Consider the following 10,202-nt stretch of genomic DNA (forward strand, 5'->3'; position numbering starts at 1 on the left):
GAATCTTGGTTCCCTTTGATTACTCCTTTATTGTACGGTAGCGAAATAACAGGAATGTTTAAGATCAATTTCTCTGCACGCAGAAAGAAAAATGATTATATATATGTAAATGATTTTCTTGATAAATCTCACTTAAGATACATGTATCTGAAGTATCTTTTAAGTGTTAATAAAAATTAACAAATACAGCTCAAACAGGTCGTTATCTGATTTAATTTCTCTGCTGTCATTTCAATGCTGAAAAACTGTTATGATGTTGCGTACGTTGTTGGCGTCACATTCGACTGAACCGGGGCGGGTTACGAAAACTTAAATGTTGCTATTAGAATGTGGAGTTATCAAAGGCAAAAGCCTTAATTATTAAAATTAAAATTTTCGAAAATGGTTGTTGTTTTAGGATTATAATCATAAATCTTTGAAAGAGGGAAGCATTTTTCGATCACAAGAAAGTCCATTTTCATATGTGGACGGGTAACATTAAGAAATACTTGTTTCACATTTCACCAATATATCTAAGGTGTTTCTTGTCGTATTTAAAAAAAAAAAAAACTTTTTTGGAAAGAGCAGTTTGTGCTGCAGACGATGCCATATTTTTCATGACGTAATGAGAAGATCAAAGTGTATTACAATATCACAAATATCCCCCGTCTGATGTGGACATTGTAAAAATGGAAAGAAATCGATTTGAGGACAAAATATTAGACATTTTTTTTAATCGGGACTTTATTAACTATATTGACAATTTATTACATAACCCCAAATGAAGTTATATATAAAATGTTCAATCAGTCTTTTTGTTAAAAGCCTTTTTGTCCGTATTTCAATTATGTCACAAATCTTTTTTTCGACGTTGGCCTCTGGCTACTTTCTTGCTTACGTTTGTAAAATATAACAACGAATAGTATTTTTTTACCAAGTATATTCACGCTTAAAGGACTGTATAATTATTCAGAATATCATGTTTATTCTAGAAATACAATGTGTTTTATTGTCTAATAGTAGATAAATACGCACGTATGTTGTGATGTCACGTTGTCTTTTCCCCGACGTTTTCTACACGTTGCGTGCTACCCGGTCTTTATCAAAAGCTTTTTTTCGTTACCTTTGAGTGAACTAATAACTATGAAATTTTGAGTTATATGCTTCAGATAGTATGTTCTAAAAATAATGGTACTTGGTTGAATATGTATCTTAGCGCAGCATTTTGTCTGTGTCTAACCAACATGTCACAACATCTAAAATTTGTACATTTTATTTATTCACGCGTACACCATGCAAAATCGAACGAATTGTTCAAAAATGCAAATGGTGTTGAGCCGATTTCTTCATATACTTAGAAATGTATTCATCCTCCTCTATGGTTTTATCATTTCATTTTTCTTTGGAGTAACGTTCTATTTTGCAACGTAAAAACTCTTTTAACGTCAATTTTAAAAACAATAAATAGTATTGAAGAGTTACGATACTAGATTTAATTAATACGACTGTGGATGAGTAAAAGTAATCAAGGGAACCAAGGTTATAGTGGTAATCAAAAGAATGTAATCCAGGGACAAAGACCAGACATTGAAAACAGACATACACAACAAAGAACATAAAGTAACTAAAATCATACATACAATGTAATAAAAGTAAATGAGCAACTCGGACTCCACTAAAAACTGAGAGCATTGACCAGGTGCACCGGTAGGGTCAGCGTCCTCTGCTTTTCTACAAACACCCACCGAGTTGCTCATAAAAAGTCAAGTCCGGGGTAGACAAACGAGGAAAGGAAAACTATGACCCGTTGAATAAATCAGTTTTCATGGTGCTGATGGATACACCATAACGATCCACGAGTTCATGATGACAACCATAAAACTTCTGTAGTGATGACTTCAATCTTGTAGCAACATAACCCTGTTCCAGAAGCCTATTTGTTAGAGTTCTAGCGCGATGTATCAAATCACCGAAATTAGGATTGTTTAAAGATAACACGTCATCTATATAGCGGAAACTGAGATTGAATGATCTAGCTAAACAATATTCTTTCTTTCTAATCAGATCAGCTATAAAGTCAGCCTCATAAGAGTGAAGGAATAGGTCAGCTAGTAAAGGAGCACAATTTGTTCCCATTGGAATGCCGACCGTTGTTGAAAAACACGTCCACCACATTGGACAAATATGTTGTCGATTAAAATTTCCAGCATTTTGTAAACATCTTCCTCTGTATATTTGGAAGATGATTTGGAATTATTTCTTACAAAGTATGAGGAATCTCTACCAAGAACTATATATTTGTATCTAGGTGTACCATCTTTTTTGGAAAAACAACGATGTATAATGTTTTTAAGTCGGGATTTTAACTGAGTATGGGAAATAGAAGTATACAGTGTTGAAAAATCATAGGTTTTAATGCTATTATATTCAGATAATAGTCTTGAACTGAATGTCAGTGAATAAAAAAATGAATAAAAAAAAATATTCGGAAATATCATCATACATCTACATCAGAGTTATAAAACCGGATAGGAAAGAAATAAATTCACTTTATACGCATCCATAATTTGATTTCCGGGGGGGGGGTGTTACTGACTTTTTTGTTTGACGGTTTGTTGGCTTTCTGTTTTAGTGAGGGTGTTTTATTATGGAATCACGAATTTTTTTTTCATAATTTCTAACCTTTTTCTCATAGGATAAAATTCCCTTCAAATCATTTTTAAATGGTTGTCAAACTATTGACCATATCAGAATATAATCTGATCATTTCAATAGACCAAAACGTACGAAAAATTGATATATCGAATCGGGCAATTAAATAAGAAAACATGTCGTGTGTGTTATTTTATGTAAAAAACTAAATAAGCACACTTCTTTTCACATATAACAATTATAGAACGATGTACGTCGCAATACAGAAAGACGTCGACATTTTGCCGATTTCGACGTTACCAAATATGACACCAAAATCGTACGCTACGTCTATAGAATTAAAACTATTCTGACGGGCTTATTAGTTGATGCACTTACTGCTAACTAGAAAATGTTTTTAGAAAACACTGATACTTGGTTATCATTTATTATTTTTTTCTACAAAATCTTGATTTAAAAAAAATCAAGACTTGAGGCTTCTGTATTTAGTCAAAAACAAACTGTGTCACAGTTTTTTATGTTATTGAAATATTAGATACTAATTATTCAATAAAGCATTCCTTCTCACAAGAAACTTATTTATCTATTAGCAATTTTCAATTGAGAAGTGCTTAATGTAAAATAAGAATAAGTGCACACGAATTAAAGATAAAGACCGTTATAAATAAACACCCTTATAGAACGGTCACAATGTAAATGTGAAAAATGCTATTTAAATGTAACTGAAGATGAATTTCATTTCATTTTTATATGTCCATTATATAATGACAACAGAGAAAACTATTAAAAAATAAACACACTGTGCCAATTTTTTATCCTTTGTTACAGGAGGCAAAATGAAGATATATTATCAAAGCTTGGATTTAAAACGTGGACATGATTCTTAAATTATGTTATTTATATTTATATTGTATTAAAACAAATACAGATGTGAATTAATACATAATGTATGTATATTTAGGAGTTAATACATGTACTTGGTATATTTAATGCATTTCTGGTCCTGTCCGGTGCTTCATTCAATACTGGTATAATTCATGTTTCCTGTCATGTGTTGTGTATGTTTTGTGTGTATTTACATTCCCCTAACTGGGACCTTTATGGAACGATAAAATATTCTTATTCTTACACTTAAAGCTTGTACTGATATACAAATTTGTTCACTTTGGGTAATTTAAAGTAGGAAAGTCTTCTTACTGTTATTTTTTTCACGTCCTGTTTTTCCCCCAACCCTTAAATCCTATTTGATTGATTTATAAATCACCCCTCCTTTTTCTTGGAAATTTTGTTATTTTCATGTGTAAAATTGACAAGAAATGGCAAATAATGTCCCAGCACCCCCTTTTCGGAGGAATCCTGTCTGGGTCCGCCCCTGTATCGTCTTTATTTATATGAGATTTGAATTAGATATGATGATGATGCACATTAAACTTTAATTCGCTTATTACTAATATTTGTAAAAAAAAAAGCTGCAAGGCAATTGAATGTTTTGTAGCAGATATGCACAAATTTGAATCGTATGGGCAAACTAACCATTTATCGTTCTTTTCTTATGTCTAACTGCAGCCATTGTCCGCTTACCTAGCATTTCTGAGGAGAGCAAAATATCAAAAAGGTCGAAAAAATTCGAGACCGTGCTCCTCGCTATGATTATGAGGATTATACCAGCTCATATGAAGAATTCTGAAAAAAATCAAAATTACCATGTGTGACAATGCTGTATTTTACGGTCTTTAGAAAACAATAAACACTATCTCAGGTTCTAATAGGTTCTTTATTCATTCAAAGAAAGTATGGTTATAAAACCCTGAAATAACAATAAAGATATTCTAACTATCTATTCAACAATTACTATAAAATACCTTATAAATCTAGTAATTATATATGATACAGGAAAAGTACAATATTCCCATAATTACCAAATATGAATATATTAAAAATGTATACGGTAATATCGGATCTGTTCAAAATGAGTATGATGCATTCTGATTGTAATCTATACTTGTTTTACATAGTTAAATGCACATCTTAAAGAATGCATCTGCACATCACAGTAAATAATATATTTGCTGTATTCGATCTTGTTTTAAATGTTGTGTAGTAAAAATATAAAATAACATATTAGTTAAGCAAAAGCAAATGTTAAAGCAACATTACACTATGTTAATAAACAATACATAAGCAAAGCAAAAGCACACATAAGTACAACAAAACATACCTTGCAGGTTTTGCAAAGGTTAGGTTTACAACCCAAGATAATCTGCTACATAGTACACAGTAATAACGTACACTGTATCCACCTGAAGATATAAATATTAAGCTACTAAAAATCTAATCAAAAATGGACAAAAATATTATCTCCCTTGTCTATGTATCCAGTTATTTACATATTGAGTTTATATGCTTATTTAAGTATTAAAATCATAATCAAACACTCATTCAATATGATAAAATCCTAGTTAATGGTTTTTATGTCAAAATTATCATTTTAACCATTATTTACAAAATTATTTACAACAATCAAATAATTTATATACCAGATTTAATTGATTTATCTGTATTAGTTACTTTATGCAGTTTAATATATAAGTTTAAAAGTTTATATCAAGTCACACACACTTACACACACTTTTCATACAGTCAATCAGCCATTCACACTATGTCATTTATAACTCTCAATCTCACAACTCAAACCAGTTAAAATAAGGTTTCATAGATATGTTAATAAAGGATTGAAGTAATAAGACTAACCTTCAAAAGAATAGGAAACTATCCATAATAAGAAGTCCAAAATATGAGTTAGACAAACAAAATAATGGCTTCCATCGGTCAAAACATATAAAGTCAAGTGACCAAAACAAAGACAAAGGATTCCCGCCTAAAATATGACACATGACTGTCCCACAATTCCTAGCACCAAAACTGACCAATAGAAATAAATAACCAAAGGTACTGTTATAAATTACTACTCTGAAAATAATTATTACAAGATTAGAATTACTAAATTAAGACTAACTGCTATCAGGAGAATACTATCAGCTGAAAACATGAATACTATAAATTAACTGTAATCAGGTAGATTCAATCAGCTGAAAACATAATTTCATAAATTTAATTAAGAATAAAATTAATGAAATACTAAACTATAATTAACATGACAATTAATAAAAATATGTACAAAACTTGACTCTGCCACACCATGCATCATTACAAAGCCGTCAACGAGATCTATTGCCTTACTGGCTTTTAAAATAATAAATAAAGAAAGCCATGCTTCACTACATTAAAGAAAATGCATAAAATTTTAGATATGGTAAAACAGCTGATATCCCTAGACCAAGAACGACCAGGTACATGGCAAGTTATCTTTCAGGTACGAAGCAGCAAGGCTCTAGAACAATTTACCCAATGAAGCCACGAATATAGGCTCCTTTAATGTATTTAGGTCCTATATTTCTACTTGGTGTCTGTGGTGTTGAAAAATGTTTTGTGGCTCTTGTAAATACCAGGCCTTGCTGCCCACACCATTATTCCATCTGGTATGATTTCTAATATATTATGCTTTAGTTCATTAGCATGCATGATTATTTTGCTTTAATTTGCTCTCTTTGTGTTACCCGTGATTTTTATTTTGCTGTATATTTTAGTTATGCGTGCATGTCATGTTATGTTTGTAAACATGATGTGTTTTTACTGATGTATGTCTTGTGAATTATATGTTTATATAATTTATGTATTTATTGTATATCGCTTGAAGACCTTAGTTTTTTCGGCATTCTAAATAAGCATACACCTTTTGGTAACTAAAATTCTAACACTATCAATTATCAAATTTGCACTTCACTTTTGGATATTCACTAAACCACGTCCATTTGACTCTAAAACGCATACACTATTTTGATACCTAAATCACACAGTTCTTTCGCCTTCTGGGTCCGGCTGGTTGTCCTTTTGCTCTATTCTATCCAACTTGGCATTTTCTTCCTTTACATGGTCCAATTTCAAAATTTCATTTTTACTTTTTAAACCATGCAGTAATTTTATTTATTTATTAACTTTTATTATTTAATTATATAAGCTTATTTATTTCTTTTATTTTGCAAATTAAATAAATATCAAAATTATTTAAAGACCACTAAATTGGGCCGTCCGTGCGCGACCCGAGAGGGTTATCAAGGACATTAACCCCCACCCCCTAGTAATAGCGAGCGCCGCGAAGCGGCGTGAACTCTACCGTTATTACGTGTACTTTCTAAATTTCCCTTAAGGTTCCCCAATATACTAACGGAAAAAAAGTCATGTCCCGGAAGTAACAAAAAAAAAGTGCCTGTCCTTACGGAGAAAATTCATTATTTCCTTCAACCTAACAAATAAAAAAATATAGGTTAATATTACGCTTCAGTGAAAAAAATAAATTAATCTTTTCTAATAGTCTTCAAGTCTTTTTTCCTAATTTGTTTTACTTATTTAAAGAAGTGAATGTTATGTTTATAAATATTTCGGGAAACACGTGGATGTACGTACGTGTATCTCTGCTGTTCCACTGTTGCTGTTGTCAAGAACCTAACCCGTCCCGGAAGAAATATAACTCCGATTATCTTATCAAAATCGAAGCATAGCTTTTCTAAGATAGGAAAGGCAATCATTTTCTTGTTTGGAATTTGCAGCTGTCGTCTGAATTTTGTTTACGTCACATGGTATGTGTAAAATATTCCGACCATCCGTGGAGAACTGTAATATTTCCGGTATCTGTACAGATTGATCTGACAGGCCAAAACTGAAATGGATGTTGCTAGAGATGCCCTTAAGGGATAACAAATGTAAAGTATTGCGAAGTGTTATAAAGTTATTGACCTTTTTGAGAGAGAGGGGAAAGGGGGTATGCTCATGGGGTTGGTATTTTTGGAAAAAAAATTGTTAAAGTTCTTTATTTATTGTAAAAAAAACTCCCCCATTAATTAACAAGACATATTTTCGAACAGATATATTGATTTTGCTTGCTGCTAAAATATAAATAAAAATATTGCACTTTTTATCCGGGTCGACCCCCGACCCCCCCCCCCTTTGAAATGTTCTTTATTATTATTTTTACAAGTCTCGCACAGACGGTACATATGGTAAAGCTCACGGTGCTCGCTGATTTAGGCAATGCCTTCCCCATATTAGACCTTAGTTAAGCTCATTTTTTGTTAAGGAAGTCTATTTACAGACTGAACTTGACTTAGAGATCGTCGGCAACCAAATTACGTAACCAAGGTAGACATTTCAACATAAAACTACCAAAATAACACTCCGCGGGTTATTTTCCTTAATTGCAAAGTTTGCATTAAGATATCGCTCCGCCGCCGATCACACTCCATGTCAAATATGTGATGTTAACTTTACGTACGACATGGGTGTGTAACGATATTAAGGCTATTTAATATGTGTAGAACTGCAAGATTTCAATGATTATATGATATTAACTATTTTGACGCAGAGAGCTGGACTATTTTGTCAAATTGACCCGAACATTCGCAGGGAGGAAAGCTCAATCGAGATTTGCCAATTTACAATGTATTTCTCTCGATCTGACCCTTTTAATGAAGATGTCGGGAGCTTCTAATGACAGATTTTCGGAGCTGCAATGTAACCTTTTCGTGTAGTAAGTATAGATTACAGTGGCGGATCCAGGGGAGGGTGCATGGGGTTGGCACCCGTCCTTTTATTGGAAAATTTCATGTGTGATTAATTTGATCCCAGGAATTTAACTTCTGTGCATAAAATGCAAGCACTGTGTACATATATGTTAATTACTACAAGTACATAAATAATATAAAATGGTTAACACGCATGTACATACATGTAGCAAACAAAGAAGTATTTAAAATAGAAAATAAACAGAATTGTTAAATTATTATGATTTCAAAGCAGACACATAAACAATGTTTCTGTTTCAACGTAGGATGAAAGGAGGTCATGTGGCATATTCATCACATTCAGTAGGTAATCTTGAAATATCAAAAGGAGTGGTATCCAGTGAAATAAATTAATGTCTTTTGGATGCGAGTAGACACATGAGCCGTGACATTACACATACACTTGAAAATATACATGTTCCTAAAATCCAAACTTCCACACCGACCATAGAGCTTTATCGCATATCCTATATCATGCACTTAGACCTATATCGCATACCCTATATCACACTCTTAGACATACATGTATCTCATACTGTATATCACACCCCTAGACCTATACTGCATTCTGTATCACACCCTAGACCTTTATTGCCTTCTGTATATCACACCCCTAGACCAATATTGCATACCGTATATCACACCACTAAACCCATTTCAAATATCCTACGTATCACACCCACAGACATATATTGCATACCTTATGTCACACGGCTAGATCTATATCACATATTATATAGGACCTATATCGCATTCTCTAAATCACACCCATAGACCTATATGGCATACCCTATTTCACACTCCTAAACCCATTTCAAGTACCCTTTATTAACCAACTACCCAAAATATGTTAAAATACATGTATGTCAAAAACTGACCAATTGATATGAATTCAAAAAGGGCATCTATACGGGGCCAATATGGATGAAACCAGAACCAATACGGCATCATAACTTCCGGTCATTTGACACCACCATTTTGAGTTAGAATTAGATTTCATGAATTTTGATCACCAGGACTAAAAGCTGCAGAAACACAAAAATAAATCTTCCCTTTTATACAAAAAGGATATTTAAGACTTATAAATGCAAATAAACCTACATTTTCTTGGTAAAACACGAGAACAACTGTTCTACAAATCATCTAATTGAGTTGGTTAATAAAATTGTCAATAAATATATTGGCCCTGTTATAGGTTTCGGTCAATCATGTTGGCCTCGACAGCCGTATTGGACCTCGGCGGTGCCTTGGGACCAATACGACCACCTCGACCAATCTGACAGACCTCAAATCTATAATAGGGCCAATATGAAATTACATATTTACTAACATACAATATATCACACCCACAGACATATATTGCATACTTGATATCACATGTCTAGACCTATATCACATACTGTATATCACACCCATGGACCTATATCGCATTCTCTAAATCACACCCATAGACCTATATGGCATACCCTATATCACACCGCTAGACATATATATTCCATATCATATATCACTATGCAAAATCTTCTATTTCTATGATTTTCTCAACATTTTTATTCAGTAGAACTAGATATTTGTCATTTTTTGTCAAAAAATATATTTTGCTTTTAACATTGAACTCAATGCTATGTTAATGACGAATCTCTATGCATATGAGGACCCATTTTCATGAAATCACGGAGTCACGTGACGAGACTTACATACCCTATTAATAGTTATTGAAACAAAAATGTGCTCATGAAATACACTGTACATTTTAATATGTTATTTCAGATAAGTTTGAATTTTTTTAGACAAAGAAATGTTATTTTTTTCTTAATTAATACAGTTGATAGAGATATTAAAAGAATAAAATCTTAGAACACTGAAATATAGTAGATATATACTATATTAACA

The 10,202-nt window shown here is 32.3% G+C and overlaps 1 long non-coding RNA gene across 2 annotated transcripts; it reads right to left on the reverse strand.

Annotated features, from left to right (window-relative positions):
- Positions 1–4,386: 4,386 nt before the first annotated feature.
- Positions 4,387–5,920, reverse strand: LOC148629928 (uncharacterized). 2 transcript variants are annotated; one of them, XR_015919372.1, is made up of 3 exons: positions 5,383–5,920; positions 4,850–4,931; positions 4,387–4,438 (listed from the first exon to the last, which is right to left on the reverse strand). It is a non-coding gene; the product is annotated as an uncharacterized LOC148629928 (long non-coding RNA). The 2 variants fall into 2 exon arrangements; XR_015919371.1 differs by lacking the exon at positions 5,383–5,920 and having other exon boundaries at positions 4,850–5,376.
- Positions 5,921–10,202: the final 4,282 nt, after the last annotated feature.

This window comes from Perna viridis, chromosome 1 (assembly GCF_037379345.1).
Source record: "Perna viridis isolate PV_CMFRI_1.1 ecotype Kerala chromosome 1, ASM3737934v1, whole genome shotgun sequence".
Taxonomy (NCBI): Eukaryota; Metazoa; Mollusca; class Bivalvia; order Mytilida; family Mytilidae; genus Perna; species Perna viridis.